At 52.9% G+C, this 21,937-nt stretch overlaps 1 protein-coding gene across 1 annotated transcript in view; it reads left to right on the plus strand.

Moving 5' to 3' along the window:
• Window positions 1–21,937, plus strand: part of HIVEP3 (HIVEP zinc finger 3) — a 451,731-nt gene that overhangs the window by 283,605 nt on the left and 146,189 nt on the right. Inside the window, exon 3 of the mRNA XM_026498358.4 lies at window positions 14,029–14,109. The gene's annotated coding sequence lies outside the window, so the exon portion shown is untranslated. The remainder of the gene's footprint in view (window positions 1–14,028; window positions 14,110–21,937) is intronic.

Below are 21,937 nucleotides of genomic sequence, written 5' to 3' on the forward strand. Positions count from 1 at the left end.
CTGCCCAGAGGGGACAGCAGTTAGGGAAAGGGAGCCACCTTTATCTTTAGGCTCGGGGCCAGGACATGCCAGCCCTCCCCCAACTTGGGCAGACCGGTGAGATCCCAGGCCTGGCTACATCTTGGATATGTCCCTGGGGCAGATGGTGCCAGAGGGAGTGGGGAAGACAGTCTGAACCTCACCCCCCCACACTTCTTTTAAAACACATACACACACCCTTAAAATTGGGTTGCCAGTGACAACCTGGCATATCATCTTCTTTTTATATTATTCTTAGCCCCTCTGTTGCCTTAGCAACGGAACAATGCTTTTAAATATAGCAGTTAATTTTTTCAGCTCCAGCAACAAAGTTCTGGTGCTGTCCAGAAGGCCAATGGCTGGTTTCTCTCCCAGGGGGAAAGCCCTGCAAACTCCCCTGGCCACATGTCAGCCCCAGCGTGGGAGCTGGGCTGGGCGTCCTGACATTGGCAGGGACCCTCTGTGTTCCCTGACCTGGCTACCCCCCAGAGTCAAGGTGTAGTAGAAAGAACCTGGGTTCTGGAATCTGCGGACCTGGGTCTATTCCCCCACCCCCTACCACTGAAACCCTCACTTTTCCTCTCTGAGACTCCGTTTCTGAACCGGTAACGGGGTGGCAGTTCGGGGGAGGGGTGATGCTTCAGAGACAGCAGTGGGGCTTGAAGGAACCGAAGGAGGGGGAAGGGGCACATGGGGAACACTCCACAAATGCATTTGTGCCTCTGCCCCTCCCCCCTCCTTCCCGACCTCTCTCCCTTCTTCCTTACCTCCCTCTCTTTCTCTTTTGCATTTTTCTCAACCCCTCCTCCCCACTGCCTTGAATTATTGATGTTAAATTCCCAGCCAGTAACATCAGAGGGTTAAAATCCATAACCAGCCTTCCTCTGGCCTCCCCTCGGATTGCCCTCCCTCCATGGGCTGGTGAGCTCATCAGAGTCATTAATCATACATCAGGGCTTGAGAACCCAGGCCCCTGTGGTCCCACCGTTGAGCAGCCCCAGGCAGGAGGCAGCCCAGGCAGGATGTCTTCTGGAAGGGCTGGGCTAGAGCAGAGCAGACACCTTGAGTGGGAGCTTATCTGGGCAGGGGTGCTGAGAGCCTGCGAGGGGCTCCATTGGGAGTGCTCCCTGGCGCTCCTCTTAGCTCCCGCTCCCTCCTTCCGCCCTCCTGCACCTCTCCCCAGACCCCCCCCCGGCTGGCTCACCACCCACTCTCTGCTTTCCAGAGCTCAGCATGGCAGGTCTTCAAGCAACAGAAAGTCTCTCACTGCTCAGAAGCAGTCAAAACATGGCATGGCTTCTCAGCAGGTAGTGAGCTCCCTGTCATTGGCGAGTTCAGTGAGAGGAGAACACCGTGGGGCAGGACATTGTGGGAAAGATTGTAGAACCAGGTTACAAATTGAATACTCTGGCCTCAACCTATGATTCTTTCATGGAAACAATAATATTAAAATCACCATATAATTTTGCCGAACCTCAGGTACTGATTATTATCCTCATTTATTTAAAAAAAAAAAAAGTTAACTTGTCCTGGGTCATGAGGCTGTTAAAGAGGCTGACTCGGAATCCGTTCTGCCTGCCCCTTATCCTTCAGGCGGAGCTTTCGCGGCTGGACGCAGCAGGGGGACGTTTCTGGAGCGGCGGCTGGGGGGCCGTCCGCTGAGCCAGGCTGGCTGCCCGGAGATCCACAGGCGCCCAGGCGGCTCTCGGAGTGGGCAGTGTTGTGGGGGGCCTAGGGGCAGACACCACAAGGGGACACGAGTGCCCTCAGAGCCGGGGGAGCCCTGAGGAGGGAGCGATGCTCTGGGCTGCGAGCAGGCACGGTGGGAGGAGGCTGTGAGGAGGGCAGGTGCCCACTGTGGGCCACAGACACTTGTGGCCATCCCACCTCTTACTTCGTTTAATCCCCTCACGGCTGTGAGAGCAGAACCACACCCAGCGACAGCAGAACCTGTCGAGGTCATGTAGCTCAGAAGTGGAGGGACCACGTGTGTCTGACGGGAGGGCACCACTGGCATCCGTGGGAGGTGGCAGAGGGGACGCACCCGCCTGCTGTGCCTGCACGGCCAGGGCTCCGGCTGTCGGTCTCCAGTGCCTGAGGCCAGTGTGGACGACTGGTGAGTTGCAGGGCCTGGCTTTGGCCCCCACCCAGCAGAGCGGCCTGGTGCTTTCCCCCTGGGGAAGAGGCGGGAAGATGGTGGCCAGGGGGCCGAGGGGCTGTCATGTTGTGCAGGGCATCAGCTCCAGCCTGCAAGACAAGAGACCTGGGGCGTTCCTAACTGTTGTTGGTGCTCTGTGACCCCCAGGGCAGGTCATCTTTGGGGCCTTGGTTCCCCTCTTTACTCAAGGCGAGGACGTTCGTTGCCCTGCCGACCTCACGTGCTAACGCTAACTTGCCATCGTTAGCATCGACCTGACCATCTACCTAAAGCATCGATCAGCGGCGGGTGCCTGCGCTCCCTCCTGCTGCTGTATCTTCCCTTACAGCGTTACATGCCCTACCGTTCTGTCCTCTATCTCTTCATTTCTGTGACCACCTCTCTCTGCCGCGAGCCCGGAAAGCCCGCGAAGGCTGGAACTGGAATTGATTGAGGGCTGCGTCTACGGCACCTGGCACGTGGAAGCACAGAGCGCACGGGTGACTGAATGAATGGACTCGGGACCCTTGTGACGAGTGTGGCGTGCCTTCATGCTCCCGCAGCCCCGGCCCTGCCTCCTTCTGGCAGTTGTCGCCAGCACCGCAATTGCATGTATGCCATCTGTGTCCCCACACACCGCGAGACCCCTGAGGCTGAGCACGGAGCCAGGCCTGGAGAGGAGCTTGATGAGCGTTTGTCAACGCCACGAATCAAAGCGCTCGCCCCCCTGAGCCTCCGCTTCCCCCCTTGTACGCTATGCGTGTGGTCACCCTAGAAGCTTTTTAAGCCCCCTCCCGGTGTGACCTTCTGGGATCTGTCACCTGTTGGCTGGCATTTCTGCACCTGCACCTTGCTGGGTTTGCTGCCCCGGGGCTTGGCCTGACTCTCTGGGCTTGGTCACTGCCCAGAGCCTGCCTTCCCCTTGATGAGCAATTAAACCCTCAGAATAGTCCGTTGTTGAGAATCAGGTGCCCGGACCCTGTGTTTATCTCCAGCATGCTGAGTGCGCTTGAGTCCCTGCCAGCCACGCGGTGCGCATCGCTGGGAAGGCTCCGGCTTCTCAGCCCCAAGAGGCCTCTCTCTGGCCATGATGCAGGAGGCGGCCAGCAGCAATGGGAGCGGGAGCCAGTGAGGGAAAGGCGTGCAGGGGAACCAGTCTTCACTGAGGCCCAGGCACAGGACATGGGTGTCGTCCTCGCGAAGGCCACACAGAGTGGTCTGATTAGCCCCATGTCACAGCCCGGGGGTTGGAGGCTGAAAGAGGCCACCTTGCACCTGGAATTGCCTCAAGTTTGTAGAATTTATACGGAACAGAGCTGGGGTCTGAACACAGGACTGTCACACATTCTCAGCTTCCCCTGGATGGTGGGTGTGATGGTCGGCTGCCGTCAGCCCCTGAAGCTGTATGTAGCCCAGTGACTCCCAGTGAACGAGTGAGAGAGGGAACGGGCCTCATGGGTGCTGTTACACGGTATACATTTGCAAATAACCAGGCTTGATTTCTGGCTTCTTCTTATCCCCCCTGCCCCCCACCTGTTCTTCTGGGGCTGTTAAATCTCACATCCTCCTTGAAGGACGAAGCAGAAGCCTGGAGAGCTCCAGAGTAAGAGAGGTGGGGAGTTGAACCGACTTTGCCCCCAGGGCAGAGTGGGCACTCAAGGCCAGCTGAGAGGGTGGCAGCAAGAGGAATCCAGTCCAGGCCTGCAGCAAAATCCAGGGAAACAGAGTCCAGACAACCAGCTGACATAGGACTGTCAGGGGGACATATCCTGGCACTGCCACTTATTAGCCTGGTGACTTTGGCAAGCTGGCCTTGAGCTCCCTTATCTGTAAAATGGGAGTAGCGATGGTCACCACCTGACAGGCCTCTTTGGGGATTTGATCAAGGAATTCACGCAAAATTCTCACCCAGCAGGAAGCACTTGCTTCGTTGGCCACCATCATATCCCCACCGTGCTGCGCAGTCGCAGTACTGCGGGCTGGGGCGTGGGGTGTGTGGTTACAGCTGGGCGCGGGACCAGGACTGAGCACAAAGGCGGGTGCTGGGCCTTGGGAACGGGATAGTGACACAGTTTCCAGAAACAGGCACAATATTAGAGCAGGCGGGTCTGAGCCAGGGGTTCTGTAGATGATTATGATGATTATAAGGGAAGAAGAGTTGGTTTAGAACACGTGGTAAGACTGAGCTTCCAGGGAACCCAGCTGTTGGAAGAGGAGACACAAGGGAGGGAAGAGCCAGACCCTCACTGGGGGCTTAAGATCAGCACCATCCCACGTGACTCAGAAACACTCATTTACAATTCTGCGTGTTCATCCTGTTGGAGCAGAACCAGGGAATGTCAGAGCTGGCGGGATCTGAGAGCTGGTGCTGACTGCTCAAGGTCGCAGCAGGGTAACAGCCTGCTCCTGCTCATCTCCGTGCCTCTGTTTCCCTTTTGATCACATGACAGTGGTACCTTAGATGACCTTTTAGAATCTTTCCAGCCCCAAAAGTGACCCCTAGGGATTATTTCTGGGGCTTGTCCGGTGTCCGGAAAGGGGACATGGGCACGCTGAACAGGCAATTTGTAGGTGTGAATGTAGCAGGAGGAGCCTGAGCCCCCGGGCTGATGCACAAAGAATGGGATGGAGGGAGGAGCATTGGTCCAGCTGCTATCCCTTTACTCTCAAGCAGGGCTGTCTCTCTGAAGCTTTAGGGTCACTTGCACACCATAGGATTCAAACTGGCATGAGCTGGAAATCTTGCCAGGGCTCTCCCAACTCCTGACGGAGATTGCTTCCTGACCTAAGCCTGCTAGCCCCTGACTGCCCCACTCTGCTCCGGGCACTGTCCCTCCCGTGCACCTGCCCAACACCTGAGCCACAGTGGTCAGAAGCTCATCCATGCCCAGGGATGGCAGGGGCTGGGATTGGCCTGGTGGCCTTGAACTGTGCATCTGGCATCCCTGTGGCTGGTGACGGTCGGTGGGGGGCTGCTGCTGAGCTGCAGCCGTGTTGGCGACTCTGCATAACTGGGTTCGCTTCTTTCTGCCTGTTTCCCTGCCTTAGACTCCAATTCTCTACAAGGGTCGCAGCTGCGCGTGAACTCCAGACCCCGAGACCCTGACTGGCTATTACCGTTCCACCCAGACCCCACTTTGGGCTAGATTCTGTGTCCCAGAACCCTCAGGCTGCTGGCTGGGTTCTTGCCTTAAACAAATGCCTCTGCCATTCTTTGAGCTTTAGAGATCGCCGCCACTAGAAGCTGCCTGTGTCCCCCCTTGAAGGGCCCTGCTTGGCCCCACCACAAGCTTGCCCCACTCTCTGGATGCTCCCATCCCTGGGCTTCTTCCTGCCACTGGCCCTTGATGCTGCTGTCCCAGCGTGCTATTAGGGCGCACAGTCCCAGGTCTGAAGCTCTGGCTGGGTATTAGGAGGCTTTGGGCAGGTAACAGAAAAATCACAAGTGGTCTAAACAATAAGGATTTATTAACTCCAGAAGCTTGGAGATAGAGGCAGTTCCGAGCTGAATAACCCAGCAGTCCAACAAGGTCAAGGGTATCCGTACTTTCCAACTTCTCCCCCTCTGCCAGACTCACCACTGAATCTGCACCATCTCACCCGAGGTCGTACGACAGTTCCAGGGGCCATTTGCAGACATGGTGGTGGATGGTGCAGAAGAGGAACATCTCCCCCCAAATCTCTCTCTTTGTGTCTCTGCAAGGAACCCCTCTCCCAGAAATGCTGAGAAAGTCTTGCCTTAGCTGTAAAATGGGAGTCATGGGTCCCATTGGCAAGAATTCAATCACGTGTCCGTGCCCGAACCCGTCACTTGAAAGTGGAATCCAGCCACCTTTACTGCATTGCACTAATCATGGTTTACCCCCTGGGCCTGGGGAACAGCTGGCCCCCATAAAGGCAGGTCTCCAGCAACAGTGAAGAAACAGGGGGAATAGCTATTGGGTAGCTCCCAGTATTTAACTTGAATTTTTCCTGTTTGCATTTGGTGCCATTTTGACTTCTTCCTCTTTGTACCTGTTAGGGCTCTTTGGTGCAAACAACACGAGCTACTGTAGACAACATAAGCAAAAGAATTTAAGTTGGAAGGATGGGAAACTCCAAGAATTGGTGGGAAAGCTGGAGAACCAGACTCAGAAAGGATCCAGGGCTCCTCAGGGGAGCAAAAAACCAGAAATTAATTGGTGGCAATCTTGCCATGGCCACAGAGAATGGAAGATTCCAGGACCTGGAAGAGAGCATCCGCACATAGAGCTCAGCCTCGTGCCCTCCCTTGGGCTGCAGGGGAGCTTTGGTTTACTGTCTCCCAAGACCAGGACCCCCAGATGAAATCAGGGTGCTATTACAGAAGCAGCGAGAAGGGACACGGAGGGGCTGATACCCAGCAAATGCCCACCACAGTAGCGCACGATGCCTGGCCCAAAGGCACGACAGAGATGATGTGATACGTGTCCCTCACGTCGGGGCAAAAGAGGCGCGATCTCAACCGCATGGGGACAGCTGCTTGGAGGAGGAGGCACGTGAGCACTCTGTCAGGTGCTGTCCCCCTGATATCACCCTGACAGGCAGATGATTTCGTCAACTCCTTCTAGAGGCTTCTGAGCCACTCACCTGGACAATGGCCCCTCCCGGCTTCTCCCAGCTGTTCTAAAAATTCTATCAGTGTGTCTTCTGTTCACCAATTACAAGAAACTGGTGACAGCCCCAGAACGTTCCTGAGCCTTTAAGACTGTGTGAATAGAAGATCAAGCCCTAGGCTTACCATCCCCTTGGCATGGCGGGTTTCAGGCTTGGCCAGGTCTGTCGTGGCAAATAGCGGACTGCGACTGGGCACGTGCTGTGGGATAGATCGGACACTAAGCACTTGGCATGCACTATCTCATTTAACCTGCATATGGAGGAAACTGAGGCTTGGAAAGAATCCATGACTTTGGGCATGGGTCAATCAGTAATATAGCAGGATTCAAATCTGATCCAGAGCCCCTGTTCCAGTCACTTCCCTACACTGTTCCACACTCCACGGATAGTGGGCCTCTTTTCTTCCTGCTTGGACTAGGAATGGGATGGGACCTTAGTTCACACATTTATCCCCGCGAGAGACCCTCTTCCCCTTGGGCTTCAGCCTACCCCCTGTCAGAGCCTTCGGACTGCACTAGAACTGCCGTTGGAGAGGTCAAACCCTTCCTTCCCTCACCCAGGGCCATGGAAGGCCATGGAAGCGCAATCATGAGTCCCGCTTTTTAATCTTCACAATGAAACCTTGTCTTTGCCCTCCTGTCATCTCTAGAGGACTTGGCCCTGCCTTCTGGGGGTGCAGAGCTTCCTTTCCGCTGCTCTGGTCAGTGCCTTCCATCTGGAAAAAGACCCGGGACTCTATGGGTCCCGAGGGGGATGGGTCCGATGGAGCAGTTTGCCAGCTGGGCTCCAAGAAGGCCCAGAGGCTCCGCAGAACCCCTTCAGGGGCAGCACCACTCAGCTTCTCCCAGAGCACCCCACCTTTCTCTGTTTCTCACCCGGGTCTTCAACATAAGCTGTGTTCTCTAAGACTCTGTCAAGAATTCATGGGTCCATGGAGATGTGGATGCTTTTCTTCCACAAGTTTCCACAAGGTTTTCCTGGAAAGAAAACTCCTATCACCGTGGCCCTTGGGACAGTTTCCTTTATAGAACCAGAGTTTCAAGCTCTCTCTTGGGTATCACTTGAGGACCAATAACCAGGAACGGCCATGGATGCAGGAGATAGTTAAGCACATTGGTAAAAAATAGAGAACGTTGTCCACTGTTTTGCTCAATTCTCTTGAAATCAAAGACCCTGGTCACCAAGCCCTCTCAGAAATCCAGGCCAGGAGAGTTTGATCTTCCTTGTTCCCTGGCACCTTTCTACTACCAGACAATAGAACCCCTCTTATTTTACTCTTTGCTTGGCTACCAGGATGCCCAGAACTAAGATACTCAACCAGGCAGGTCTTCTTTAAAAACGTGTGTGTTTTTCCATTATATAATACTTTCATATTTCTTAAGAATTAGAAAATAAAAACAAGTACAAGAAAGCAAAGAAAAAAATTTACTCCTTGTGTTGCTACTAAAAAAAAAACTTAATATTTTCATCTATTTCTTTCTATTTTTTGATGCTTTCTGTTCTGTATGTTTATATACAGTTTCATGTGATTTTGTTTGCAGGGGCTTTTTTCTTTTTACGTCAGTGAAATCATCCAGTCTATGAGACTTTGTGGCTTTCTTCTCTCCACCGCGCATCATATTCTTAAAGGATGCATAGTATTCCACCAAGGAGATCAGAGGTCAGCAAGCTTGTCCGTAAAGGGCCAGAGAGTAAATATTTTAGGGTTTCGAGCCATATTTTTGTCCCCATTATTCCATTCTGCCACTATAGCACAAAGGCAGCCATAGACATCATGCACGTGAGTGGGTGTGGTCGTGTTCCAATAAAACTTTATTTACAAACCAGGCTGCCGGTGGGATTTGGCCTGCCGGCTGTAGCGTGCAACCCCCGTGACAGGGATGTACTCTTGTTTTCATAGACCTGTTAGCCATTTTCACGTGTTCGCACTTACATTTGCTTCCAGTATCATAAATGAGGCTGCATGGGATTTGCATAGAATTTTTTTCCTTAGACTATATTCCTGGAAACTGGGATGACTCTGCCCCAAAGTATGGATGTCTGTGAGGCAGAGCTCTTGGTGAAAGCTGTGAAATTGCTTTCCAAAACACTCTGCCGACTTCCACTACCAGCAGCGATGTGAAAGCACCCATGTCCCTAAGCCCTGTCCTTCCAGACGCTTCCTTCCACCCTGCCCTGTCCCTTCACGTGTAAACTCTGCTTTCGTCTGATGTTCGAGCCTTAGTCGATGCTTTTATCCTTTAATCTTCCTCATGCTCTGTTTTTGGAAGTGGGCAAGATATAAGCAACCAGGGGGCACCAGGGAGGCACAGAGTCCTGAAGGTCCAGGGTGGGGGGCATCGGCCACTAGCGCTGGCAGCTGCCCTTCTCTGCCAGGTGAGGGACTTCCAGAGCCTGGGGGCCAGGTGGGAGTCAGGCGAGAAAGGAGCAACATGGCGGGAAGGGAAGAGAGTGGCTTTGAGGGTGGGCTGATTCGGGCTCCCATCAGGCTCCATGTTTGTGAGTGTGGGCGGGTTCCGTGCCTCTCTGAGCGGCTCGTGTTGTCACCTGTAAAGGGGATAAAACAGTCAACTGCACAGGATTGTCATGCGAATTCCACATGATCCCTAATAGCAGAACCTCGCACAGTGCCTGGCACGGGGGAAGGATGGCATGTGTCTCGGTCATGTGGAATTGACGTCAATGTTAGGGTCTTCGGAGTGATGGGCAATAGATCATATGAAGGTATTTTAAAAGAGACAGAGTGTGCCTCCAGCGCCGACCACATACATGGTGGGCCTTTGAAATGGAATTGATGGATGAATGAATGAATGAATCAACTTTGAAGCCAAACAGCTCCCTCCAGCTTTGTCACTTGTCCGTTGCACGATCCCGGACACTGCACCCCCTCTCTGCGCCTCTGCTTCCTTCGCTGCAGGATGGGTTTAATAAATGAGGATATTTACGTGGTGTGCACTGATGAGGAAGCTGAGCCGTGGGGTGGCTGGTTTATTCAGGGTCGCACAGCGGCCGCGTGGAGAGACCAGGGTGCCCACCCACAGGCTGCTGTGAGGGTGAACGAGACCAGGAATGGAAAGTTTCTGACTCAGTAGGTGTTCGTTCCTTTCCACTAGCAGGAAGCGCTGCCAGCCTCGGGTCTTGGCCGGGGAACCCGAGCACAGGGGTGTGCGGCCCCCGTGGGAACGGTGACTACCTTAGAAGCAGCTGTGCGCCGGCTGCGAGTTGCTGGCGCTGGCACTTAGGAGGGACTCTCCAAGGGGGGGTTCTCTGGAGACCACCCTCCTCAGGGGGCCGCTCCTTGAGCAGCTGTCTCGCCTCCAACGGGCCGTTGGCGCTGGGGCCAACTAGAGAACGTGCCTTTTCACAGCAGCTTTTTGGCCTCGAGAGTGGAGCCCAGGCGGCTCCGACGAGCCCTATCCCTGGCAGAGGCATCCAAAGCCTACGTGCGGGAGAGTGTGCTGGAAGCAGCACCTGGCACAGGATGGTCCAGGGGATGAGCTCCATCACACTCAGCCGCTGTCGACCTTGTCAGGCTCACAATCACTGTCACGGTGGACGGGGGCCAGGTACGGAAGGCTCTACCTCCTCCAGATGACATTTCATCCACCCAACATCCCTCCAGGATAGGTGTGAGTATCCCCATTTTACAGATAAGGAAACTGAGGCAGATACAGGGAGGTAAGCACGTAACTAGTGAGTGACAGAGTGACGAGCAAGGACTTGAATTTAATTATGTGACTCGAGAGCCCATGTTCTTAATCACCATTCGTATTTACTTCCCTTCATTGGGCATAAAATCTCTTGGAGAAGTAGAAGGGCCTTTGACTCCTAGAATAGCCAATCTCCTTCCTCCTAGATTTGGCTGTGACCCGGGAACTGGGAGACCCTAGCTTCCTGGGGGCCAGAGCTCCAGCTACTCTTTTGACTTGCTCATCCACACTTGACCTCTTTCCAGGGAATGTTTCATCCGTTCAAAGACCCAACAAATGGTTACGGGGGATTTTCCATGTGCCAGGCCTTGCTGTAGGTGCAGGGATGCATCATGAATAATAATAACTAACCCTTACTCTGTACAGGTGCTACTCTAGACACTGTACCTGGATTAGCTCGTCTAATGCTCACCACAACCCCATAGACAGATCTTGTCCTTTCTTGATAAATGAAGAAATTGAAGCACAGAGAGGTTAATTTGTCCAAGATCCCACAGCTAATGAGTCAGAGCCAAGATTTGAACCCAGGCAGTCTGGGGTCAGCATCAAAATGTAGACTGTGTGGCTCTCATAGAACTTAGAGGCATTCTTTCCTAACAGACGTGTTAAAGTAGCACCAAAATAACTTAATTCAGTTTTGTTTGTTGAGAAGTGAACTGGGCAGTGAGAAAAAATGACCCGGGATTTGTAAAGTACTTGACATCCCAGGGCCACTGGGGAGGAGCCAAGGTCATGAAAGGGACCCTGTCCCACTCCCCACCATGGCCTGGAATGCTGTGTGCCCTTTGGCAACTCTTGTCACCTCTCTGAGCTTCCATTTCTTTACTGTCAGTACCTATTCTACCTGCTTCCAAGCACTTCTGTGGAGACCGGATGACATGGCAGATGGAAACAAGATTTCACGACAGAAAAAAGAAAGAAAGAAAGAAAGAAAAGCACTGGGCAAGGATTTGTTATTGGACCAGAGTGAAAATTTGGTCAGTTTGATGAATGAATGATTGAATGAATGAGTGAATGAATTTTCCTAGCAGGCCTACAGATTGGCTTGGGTAACAAATGGCTCTCTTCAGGAGATTTGTTGAAGTTTTTCAGGATCCCATCAGGCCTCTGTCCTTGGCCATGTCCCAGGCTCCTCTCCCTTGAGTTCTTTTGTATCTGATTTTTTTGTGAGCCTCCAAGACAATTTTAGCAAACATTTATTAATATCCACTGGGAGGCAGGCCCTGTGCTAGACTCTATGGAGAGGCCAAGATGAATCTGGAATGGTCTCTGCCCTCAGGCACTCACAGGCTAGGAAGACAAATGATAATGCGATTAACTACTACAAATAATACTGCCACAAACAACCATGACCAGCAATTATCGAGCATTTACCACACACTAGATATTGTGTTGCCTTTTTATATACATTATCTCATTTAATCATTACAATAGTTCCATGAATTTACTTAAACTACTGTCCCATTTTACAGATAAGGAAACCGAGTCAGACAGTAACTTACCCAAGTTCACACAACTCTGAAGTTGTAGAGCTGGACATGAACCTGAGAAAGATGTGAATACAAGTAATTCTATTATAAGATAGAAACTACTGTGTATCCTGTTAAAGGGGCAAGGACAAGCGACTTAGGCTCAGAAAAGAGAAGGAAGAAGGATGATGGTGGTGGTGGTTGGTGGTGATGCTGTTGTTGGTAATGATGATATTTATGATGGTGGTAGTGGTGATGGTGATGGTGATGCTGTTGTTGGTAATGATGATATTTATGATGGTGGTGGTGATGGTGATGGTGATGCTGTTGTTGGTAATGATGATATTTATGATGGTGGTGGTGGTGATGGTGATGGTGATGCTGTTGTTGGTAATGATGATGTTTATGATGGTGGTGGTGGTGATGGTGATGGTGATGCTGTTGTTGGTAATGATGATGTTTATGATGGTGGTGGTGATGGTGATGCTGTTGATGGTAATGATGATGATATTTATGATGGTGGTGATGGTGATGCTGTTGTTGGTAATGATGATATTTATGATGGTGGTGGTGGTGATGGTGATGGTGATGCTGTTGTTGGTAATGATGATATTTATGATGGTGGTGATGGTGATGATGATGCTGTTGTTGGTAATGATGATGTTTATGATGGTGGTGATGATGATGATGCTGTTGATGGTAATGATGATATTTATGATGGTGGTGATGGTGATGATGATGCTGTTGATGGTAATGATGATGATATTTATGATGGTGGTGATGGTGATGGTGATGCTGTTGTTGGTTATGATGATATTTATGATGATGGTTGTAGTGATGGTGATGGGAATTATGAGGATGAGGATGATGGTAGCAATGATGATAATCCTCCGGTGCCCAGTTGTTGAGCTTCTGCTTTACGCCAGGCCTTGACCTGGTTGTTTTCTACTATTTCATTTCATCCTCATAGCACCTGTCCAGTGAATGTCAGGATCATCATCTCTGCTTTTACTCCTGAGGACTGTGAGCTGGAGAAAGTCTGAGTGGGCTGCCCACGGGCAGACGTCCAGTCTGAACTGGACTTGGGTTTGAGCATGCCTCGCTGCAGAGCCACCACTCTCCCCCATGTACCAGGGTCTGTAACCTGTGGGCCATGGGCCAGCCATCTCAGAGATGCTCCATAAATATCTATTGAACGAATATTGACTGAATGGTTTCCTAAGGGATCAACACCTTGAGCCCAGAAGGCATAAATAACATGTTTCGAATGAGTACGTGTAACCATTATTTAAATATACATGGTAGTGCTGTGATTACTAAAATACAAGTTAATTGTAAAGCATTACGTTCATTGTGGCTGTTATGTTATTCTTTATTTTCCCAGTGAAAAGATGCTAAATGCATAGTTACGATGAGTCTTGAGAAATGTTTTCACAGAAAAAGGAGTCCTGGTGCTGAAAAGGGTGGGAAGCATCATGCCATCCTGCATGGCACATGCGAAATGCTTTGCCTGGCGTCCGGCGCAGAGGTCGCTCAGAGGAGGGAGGAAACCCGCCGGGATGGGCTTTGGGAGCCTGTGGCGTTCATCTTACATGTGTAAGACCTGAGCTGTCACTCTCAGCGGCTCTCTCTCTGTAAGAGCTGACACCAGCATCTAATGGCTTTCCCAAATGGCTATCAAATGCTCACATGAGTGAATGAATAATGAAAGCAAGAATGAGTGAGTGATGACGAACGGTGCTCAGGGAGCCCATGAGGGGCTGTTTTCCCCAAGGATCGCTGGAAAGTGAGAGTTTCTCAGCCTGAGAGCAGAAACCGAATGCAGGGCTGGCGGCTAGACTTGTGGCTCTGCAAGTGCGGTTGTGAGGCTGGGGTTGCCTCCCTGGGGGAGTCTGATCTTGACCCGGTGATGACCATGTTGGAGGAGTGGGGGTGAATGGAGCTTGGCTGTGAGGCCATTCTCAGCTGTGCTCGCCATTTTTGGGTGCATTTTTCCAACTCAAGCGTAAGCTGACAGATGGCGGTGGAATAATATTCTCACTTTCTCTACTTCCCACAGGCCTCCCTCCAACACAGTCCTCCAAGCTCTTAGAAATCTCTGACGCATCTCAACCATGAGACCACGGCTGGCTTTTGGCAGGTAAGCTCCCTCTATCTCTCCCCATGCACCCCAGGCACCCCAGGACCCAGAGCAATCTCAGTGCAGCCCAAAGGCCACAGGGCTGTGCTTGTGGCCAGGAGGTAGGTGGGAATGACTTCAGCCTTGGCAGGAGACTTGAGCCCCCCACTCTGAGGAGACTTAAGGAGAAAGCTACCACATGTCGAGAGTCCTGCAGCTGGCATTTCTGCAAATGGCAGCATATGGCGGTGGGAACGTATCCTGGGATGAAAGCCAGGAAACTGGTTCTGACCCCAGGTCTGCCTTTACGGCTCAGGAGAATCTCAAGCAAGAACTTCCCTTTCTGGGGCTCTGTTTCCCTGTCTGAAAATGGAGGCACTGGGACTCCGTGAACTGGGCAGGCTGTAAGCCGGTTGTTCCAGGCTCCAGCCAAGGCCGTGGAATGGCGGAGAGAGGCAGTGGAGATGCCATCGCGGCTGTCTGCCACTTCCCTGTCCGATGGCTCTCTGGACCTCACATCCACAGAGGGCCTGGGCCGGGCTGTGTGTGCTGTGTGTGCCTGCGTGCATTTGGGGGCAGGACCTGTGTCCCTTCTAGCAAACTCTGCTTGAACTCAAATTCAGACCTAGACGGTCACTAGCCCCTGCCTGCCCTCTCGTGCCTGGGCAGAACACCATGGTCGCTAGAGGATGCAGTGCCCAGATGGGCAGGGCGGAGGCCATCCGTGTGCTGAGAGCATGGGCAGGCCCGCAGCAGAATGTGGGTGTGACGTTCAAGCTGGGTGAGCGGCAACACGAGGTGGGAGGCGCTCATTAGAAAGGAGTGCGTACGGGGCCAAAGCTCATGGGCGGAGCTGCAGGGCAGGCTGGGGCAGCTGCCCGAAAAATGGGGCCGACAGGGTACTGAATAAGATGAATAAGGCACGTCACAGACCTCAGAAGGTGTCCCGTCCGAAGGAGGAGATGCTGTGCAGATAGCTACAGTATGGGAAACCTGGCAAGGCAGGAGGGTTCCTTTCCGTCTGGGTTTGCTGGTAGGGGTGGTTTACGGAACACTGTTTGAAGGTGACTTGACTTGACTTGAACTGGGCTTTGAAGGATGAAAAGAAGTTTACCAGGTTTAAAAAAATGGAAGAAGGGCATTCTAGGCTGAGAAGACAGCAAGTGCAAAGGACCAGTGACTGAGACGTGGGCACAGGACAGGAGGGGATAGAGGTGAGGCCTAGAGAAGTGGGCAGGGCTTCGGACGCCGTGCCGCGGGGCTTGGGTTGGGCCCTGCATGATCAAGGAAGGGCGGTAGTTAGCTCCGTGGGGCCAGGAGAGGCCCCTGGGCCTCGGCAAGGGGCTGCAAGCTAGGAAGAGGGGCTCAGTTAGAACTCAGTAAGCCTGCCCAGGGCAGGACACCCCTTGTAGAAGTGTCTGTGGCCCCTCTGGGGCCCTTCAGGTCTCCCACGCAGAGCATCTGCGGGCCCCCTGGCCCCCTGTCCTGTGGCGGACCCTCTCTGGCAGAGGGCTGCGGGGCTTGCCATCAGAACCCCCTAGTCCCCCGGCTCTCCCTTCCCCCCTTCCCCCATCCCTGAAGACCAGGCCACCCCCCCCATGACAGCACCCCTGTAATGACCCAGTGCTGTCAGTAAGACCCTTTCCAGCCCTCTCCTGTCCATCAATAACAAGGTGGTCCCTGTCCTAGAGTCATTTTCTGTGTGGCGGGTAATACTATACAATTTTATCCTTTTACAGTTTCCTCTCGTGGCAGCACTTAAAATGCTCTCACATCTCTCAGCTCACGGGAGAGTAGAAAGAGTAGACTCCGGGGCCCAGCAGCAAGGGTTCCAACCCTGCCGCGTCACTGCCTCGGGGAGCAGTGTGACCAGTCTGAGCCTCGGGGTCTTCGTCTCTAGAACACCCGCCTGCTCGGGTGATTCCAGAACCTACCGCCCGAGCAGGTGACAGTCTGGCTCCCTGGCCACTGGACAGTCAGCCGCTACACCCACGCTTCTCCACCGGCTCCACCCTGTGATGCAGCAGGCCTGCTGCTAGGCAGGGGAACAGAGAAAGGCCTGTGAGTTTTTGCCCCCAAAGGTGGCATGAGCAGTTAGCACCTGTCCCTTAACAGGCAGGCAGGCCAATTACCTTGATTTTCCTTATCAAAGCTCACGAGCAGAACTTTCCTGACACCCCTTCCATTCCAGGCACTGGTGGACATGGGAATCCAGACAGGGGTGAGCTGGTGCCTTCTCCAGAAGGGACATGTAAACAAGTAAATCGCAATGCACTGTAAGAAAGGAAAAGCGCTGTGGAGGAGGGGCGTGGGAGGGCTCAGGAGGAGTCTGTCAGCTCGGGGCGGGAGAGGGGAGGCGGGAAGGGAGGGCGGGGGCTCCAGGCAGAGGGACCCGAGTGTGCCATGCAGAGCCCAGAGGAGACGTCGTGGTGTGGGGCATCCATGAGGGAGTTTATGATGACCGGCCCTGCAGAGCTCCCCGTCACAGGAAGCGTTCGAGGAACCCGAGCACCCGGCCCCTTGTCAGCTCGGGAGGGTCGCATCCAGGGCCAGTCTTCATAGTCTAAGACAGATAGCATCAACAAGATTCATGAGAAGGCCGATAGGCCAGCTCTAGTGCCAGGCGGCGAGGAGCTTCTAGGGCTTTCTCTGGCTGGCCTTGAGGGTGCACGTGACCCACAGCTCTGAAGCGGCCCTGGGGCTGCTGTTGTGGTGTTTGTGCTGGGGGCAGGGATGGAGATGAGTGACCCTTAGTCCCTGCCCCACGTGGAGAGAGGGAGGTGCACAGGCCCTCTGATGCCCACACAGCATGGCCACCGATGCTCTCATGGGGGGCATTCAAAGAGCTATGGGACCAGAGAGGAGGGGGAGCCAGAGGGCAGGACCCGGGGGGCATCCTCAGGAGGGAGTCTTAGCCAGATGGTGGTAATAAAAATCATTCTTACAAGTAATGATTACTTAGCACTTGCTACCTGCCAGGCACTATTCTAAGAGCTTTGCATGGATTTACACTTGACTTGCCCAAGTCCGCCAAGCAGGTGCTGTTATCATCCTCTTGTACCGATGAGGATGACCGAGGCACAGAGAGGCTGAGTAATTGTCGCAAGCACGCACAGCTGGGAAGTCGCCTCGCCAGGCTGGACCCGGGCAGTCTGGCCTCCGAGTCCACGCTTGAAGGGCTGAGGGCAGCCGAAACACTAAGCCCTCTCTGAGAACTAGAGGTACCGCCAGGGTTGGGATTCTGCTTGGCTGTAGCACATAGTAGGTACTCCATAAATACGTGTTCGCTAACAAGAATGCACAAGTGCGCGGATGAAATGGCCCGAAGAGGTGGGGCCAAAAATGAGGATGGGGACGGGCAGTGCTGACAGAGGCTGCAGCTAGAGCAGAGGCCTCAGGTCCCAGCTGGCGTTGCCTCCAGGCACTGCCAGGTCCGGAGCACTGGACCGGAGAAAAGAGAGTTTGACTGGCAGCCTCCCCGGCCAACCCTCCCTGCGCCGAAGACCTGGCACCTTCCCCTGCAGCCCTCCCCACCCACATGGGGAAAGGGCAGGCCCTGTGCTATTCATGTCCCTGCACACTGTCTGTCCCCCGTTCCCTCTAAGGCCCCGGGGACTGGTCTGGCAACAGGACCCCAAGCCCCCACTCCCCCTCACCTCCAGAGGCAGGGAAGGCACGCACCACCCAAGAGGGGCCCAGGAAAGACAGTTCAAAACTTGTTCCTGTAAGAAATTGCTTTCTGACTGAGACTTCAAGGAGCAGGTGGTTTTCAAAGACCCTTTCTTCAAGCCCTGAGGGTTACAAATGGAAAACCAGGCTTGGGACCTAGGTCTGCGGTTTCCTAGCTGGGCACCCTCGGGTGATGAATTCGCTTCTCTGTACCCCAGTTTCCAACTCCATAAAGCGGGAAGAGAAACAACTACAGAATTAAAGGGGGTAAGGTTTGGGGGAAACGCCTCTAAGGACCGGACTCAGGGAATAGTGTTTTCTCAGCTTCCTGCTTTGCTCCCAGGGCCTTGGTTTTTCCTCCATAAAATGAAGGTTGGAACGCCTGGTCTTTAACACCAGCTGGCTTTGACATCCTGGGGTTCAAAGTTGCCAATATAGTCGACTAGATATATAAATATATTTACACACACACACACACATACACTATAGGCCTTCCGGGTGCGTGATGAAATCATTTTTATAAATTTAAAATGTATATTAAGTGAGATTTTGCATAATTATACAACCTACAGGGGTCTTTTCTTGTGTTTTCTTCTGGTTACAAAAGTGATACATAATTTATTGAGAACATTTTGGAAAGTACCAGAAGAGAAAAAAAAGTTCACCCACTCTTTCACGTTGAAGACTGAGATACAGCCTCTTAGGTATCCCTCTCCCCCATTTTTTCTACGCACAGATTTCTTAAAAATCTCTTTGGGATTATACTCTGCATTCTATTTTTTACCTCGAGCCGAGCTGCTGGAGCAGGGCCCTGGGAGGCGCGGGAGGCGGCAGCTGCCACAGCTGTCCCGTGCCCCCCCAACCCCGGGCGGCCGGCTGGAGGCATCTGACCCTCGGATGTTCTGTGTCTCTGGCGGGGGCACAGTCGACACTAATTTTAGCTTAGCCTCTTAGGCCTGCTGGCCTTGGGGCCCGCACATAATGGACGCCTTATGTAGACAGCTGCCAACGGTGCAGGAAGGAGCGTCCCACCTTAAAATGTTCCCCGTCATCAGCCAGTCCTCTGCTCGGGGAGAACAAGCCGGCTCCCTGTTCCTTCTCCCACCAGGAAGGGGCCGTTGTTGATGTTCATGGCCCAGCAGGCTGGACCTGGCGGGCAGGTGGCCCACCGAACACACGGGTGATTGCTTCTGTGGACGGGGCCGTGTTTGTACAGGACAGGCTTTGATTTGAGCTGGAACAGCTGAGAGACTTCCTGAGAAACTGCTGGGTGGTGTGTTTGCAGCAGGGTGTCTACGACATCCCCGGCTGTGCGTCTAGGCCTGCGGGAGCCTCGCCTGGGTGCTTTACCTTGGTCAAGTACGTACAAACGTATGTGTCCTTTGACATCCCCTTCTATCCCGATGACGTGTGTCTTGGGTGACAGCAGGTGAGGGACCTGAGGTGGAGATGGGGAAGTAATTTGCTGCAGGTCCCCCAGCGAGTCTGTGGCAGAGACTTGAGCCTGAGTGTGGGTCTCTCCCATTCCCGGTCTGGGACTCTTTCCTTTCACCGACACCACCTAGGTGAACCCTTCGACCAGGTCCCTATCCATCTGCTCTGTGTTTCCATAAGTTTGGTGTTGTTTTTCCCGAATGAGATCCTTTCGTTTTCACCTTAAAAGTCACACCTGTTTATTAAAAACACATATGCCTAGCCGGGCTGTTTCTATGGCACAGATCTGATCCTGGAAGACTCTTGCTTCAAACTGTAGCCCACACGCCTCAGCCTGACCTCCAACGTCCACTGTGTGCTCCCTGCTGGACGCCCCCCAAGTCTGGGCTTCTGCAGCACTTCGATCTCTCTCTCGTGGCACCTAGGTAGAATTGGGAAATTTTCCTTATGATCTGCTTCCTGACCAGAATGGAGCTTCACGGGCAGGACCCGGGAGCCACTCATCGGCATGTCCCTGGGGTCTGCACCGGGCCAAAGTTGTCAAGCCCAGTAAATGTCTTAGCCCCCAACCCATGGTCTTTCATGAGAAACCGGATCTTTAATCCAGGCTTAGAAATGAGCCGAGGCCTGCCCAGCAGCTGCCAGCCCAATAAGGAAGTGGCTGCTTGGCTGGACTCCCAGGAGGGGCCTGCAGGGCCATGCAAAGAACCCCCGACCCCGTGCAGGCTGGGTAGAAGAAAACGGAAGGGTGTCCCCGGATGTGTGCTGGAGACCAACCCCCGCCCCCCATGGCAAACCTTCCACCTCCCCCATCCCTCCACTCCCGCATCCCCCGGTGACAATACAGCCTGTGTCACACATTCCGCAGCCTGGACAGTGGCTCTTTGACCGCGTCTGATGCTCTCCAGGAACGATCCACAGGCATCGCATGCTGTTCTGGGAGAAGAAAAGTACTCTAGGGACTGTTGATTTTGTCAGGGCAGGACCTTGCTCTCTGACTCCATGTGGGACTCCCCTCTGGGCCACAGCCCCTCAGCCTCCCAGGCTTGGGTGCTCTAGATGTTGTTATGGGAGAGGCAGGGCCTTTAGAGTCCCACGGCCTCAGCTCCAGCCAGTCCTGCCGCTTAGAAGCTAGGGGCACCACCTTGCTGGATGTCAATGTCTTCTTTGCAAACTGGGACTAGTGATAGCAGCCTTTCAGGGCTCCTGTATCTTACAGGAAAGTGCTTTTCAGAAAGTGTAGCCGAGGACAGGCACAGCACGAAGGCCTGCCTTCCTTCTTCTGGAGGGCTCTCACGAGCTCGAGAGCCTCCCTGAAAAGTGCCCAGGCTGCTCGGTGGGGGTGGTGGCCTCAGGGAGAGGCGCTGGGAGAGGTTGCACGTGGCACATCAGGCTAGCCCCGACCAGTTCTCTGATTGTGACATGGTCTGGGGGGGTTAGCCAAAGACAAGACGGAGGAAGAGAAAAACTCCTCTTGTTTTCTGATGAAAGTTCGTGGAAAAGTGAGCGTGTGTAATAGAGTCCTTTCACTTTCCTCTTAGCTTTCTAGAAAGATGTCTGTCATTCATTTGTCAGTTCATTTATTCATTCATCCTACAAACATCTCCAGGGCCTCGACCACCTGCCTGATGTGGCTGGGGAGGCACTAATAGGCAGCATGGAGACCCTGCCTTTGGAGGGCCCAACGTGTAACCAATCATTGTAATTTGGGGTGAAAAGTGACATAGGAAGGGCACAGTGTTGGGTGAGGGAGTGGTCATTTCCTGCAGGGCTGGTCGGAAACGTTTCCATGAAGATAATGGCACCAAAATGAGCCGGTTAGAAAGCATCGAGGTAGAAGACCCCAGTCTCCAAAGAAATAGAAGCATAAAATACCCAAGAATAAGCTTAAGGAGGTGTTGTGAATTGGTCTATAAATTAAATAAAATCCCATCCAGTTTTTTCATAAAATTATTAGAAAGAACCTCTGGAAAAATAAACATGGATGAATAGCTTAGAAAAAGTCAGTGTTGGTAAAGGAATAGGCTTTGGCTCAATGGACAGAACAGAGCGCCCAGAAGTAGCCATAAGTGAACGTGGCACTCAGAATAGAGACAGAAAGCCCGAAGGTTCCGGACAGCGCTCCCAAGACAACCAGCTGGCAGAAGAAAACGAAACAAAACAAAACTGGGTCCGTACCTCAGTCCTGCACCCAAAACAAATTTCTGGGTGATAAAAAAAAAAAAAAAAGCACGAAGCCATAAAGCTATTAGAAGAAAAATAAGGAGGGGATGTCTGTACTGTACTGAGATGGAGAACACGTCCTTAAGTGTAATCAAATCCAGAAGTCATGAAAGAGAACAAGTGAAGACCCTGCGGGCCAAGCCCCAATAATCAAGGTCAAAGGTGATACAAACTAAGAAAAGGGTCTCAACATTTGTGTGACGGGTAGAGGGTTACCAGCAGCAGTCAAGAAAGAGCTCATAAATGAAGTGAAGACAGATCGTCAGTAGAAAAACGGGCAGGCAACTTGTGAACAGGCGATTTGCACGAGACAAGATAGAGAGTGTCGTAAGCATGGGAAAAGTGTGGTCCCCAGGGGTCAAAGGGTGCACATTAAAGAATCAAGATGTCCTTCTGGGGGCCTATTTCAAAAAATGAGAATACTTGGAGAGATGAGGAATGGGGCCCCAGGGATACTTGAGCACTCTTCGTGGGTTGGTAATTGATACACATTTTCTGGGATGGGTGGTGGATTTAATAATAT

The sequence above is a fragment of the Ursus arctos genome, unplaced genomic scaffold (genome assembly GCF_023065955.2).
Source record: "Ursus arctos isolate Adak ecotype North America unplaced genomic scaffold, UrsArc2.0 scaffold_12, whole genome shotgun sequence".
NCBI classification, from domain to species: domain Eukaryota; kingdom Metazoa; phylum Chordata; class Mammalia; order Carnivora; family Ursidae; genus Ursus; species Ursus arctos.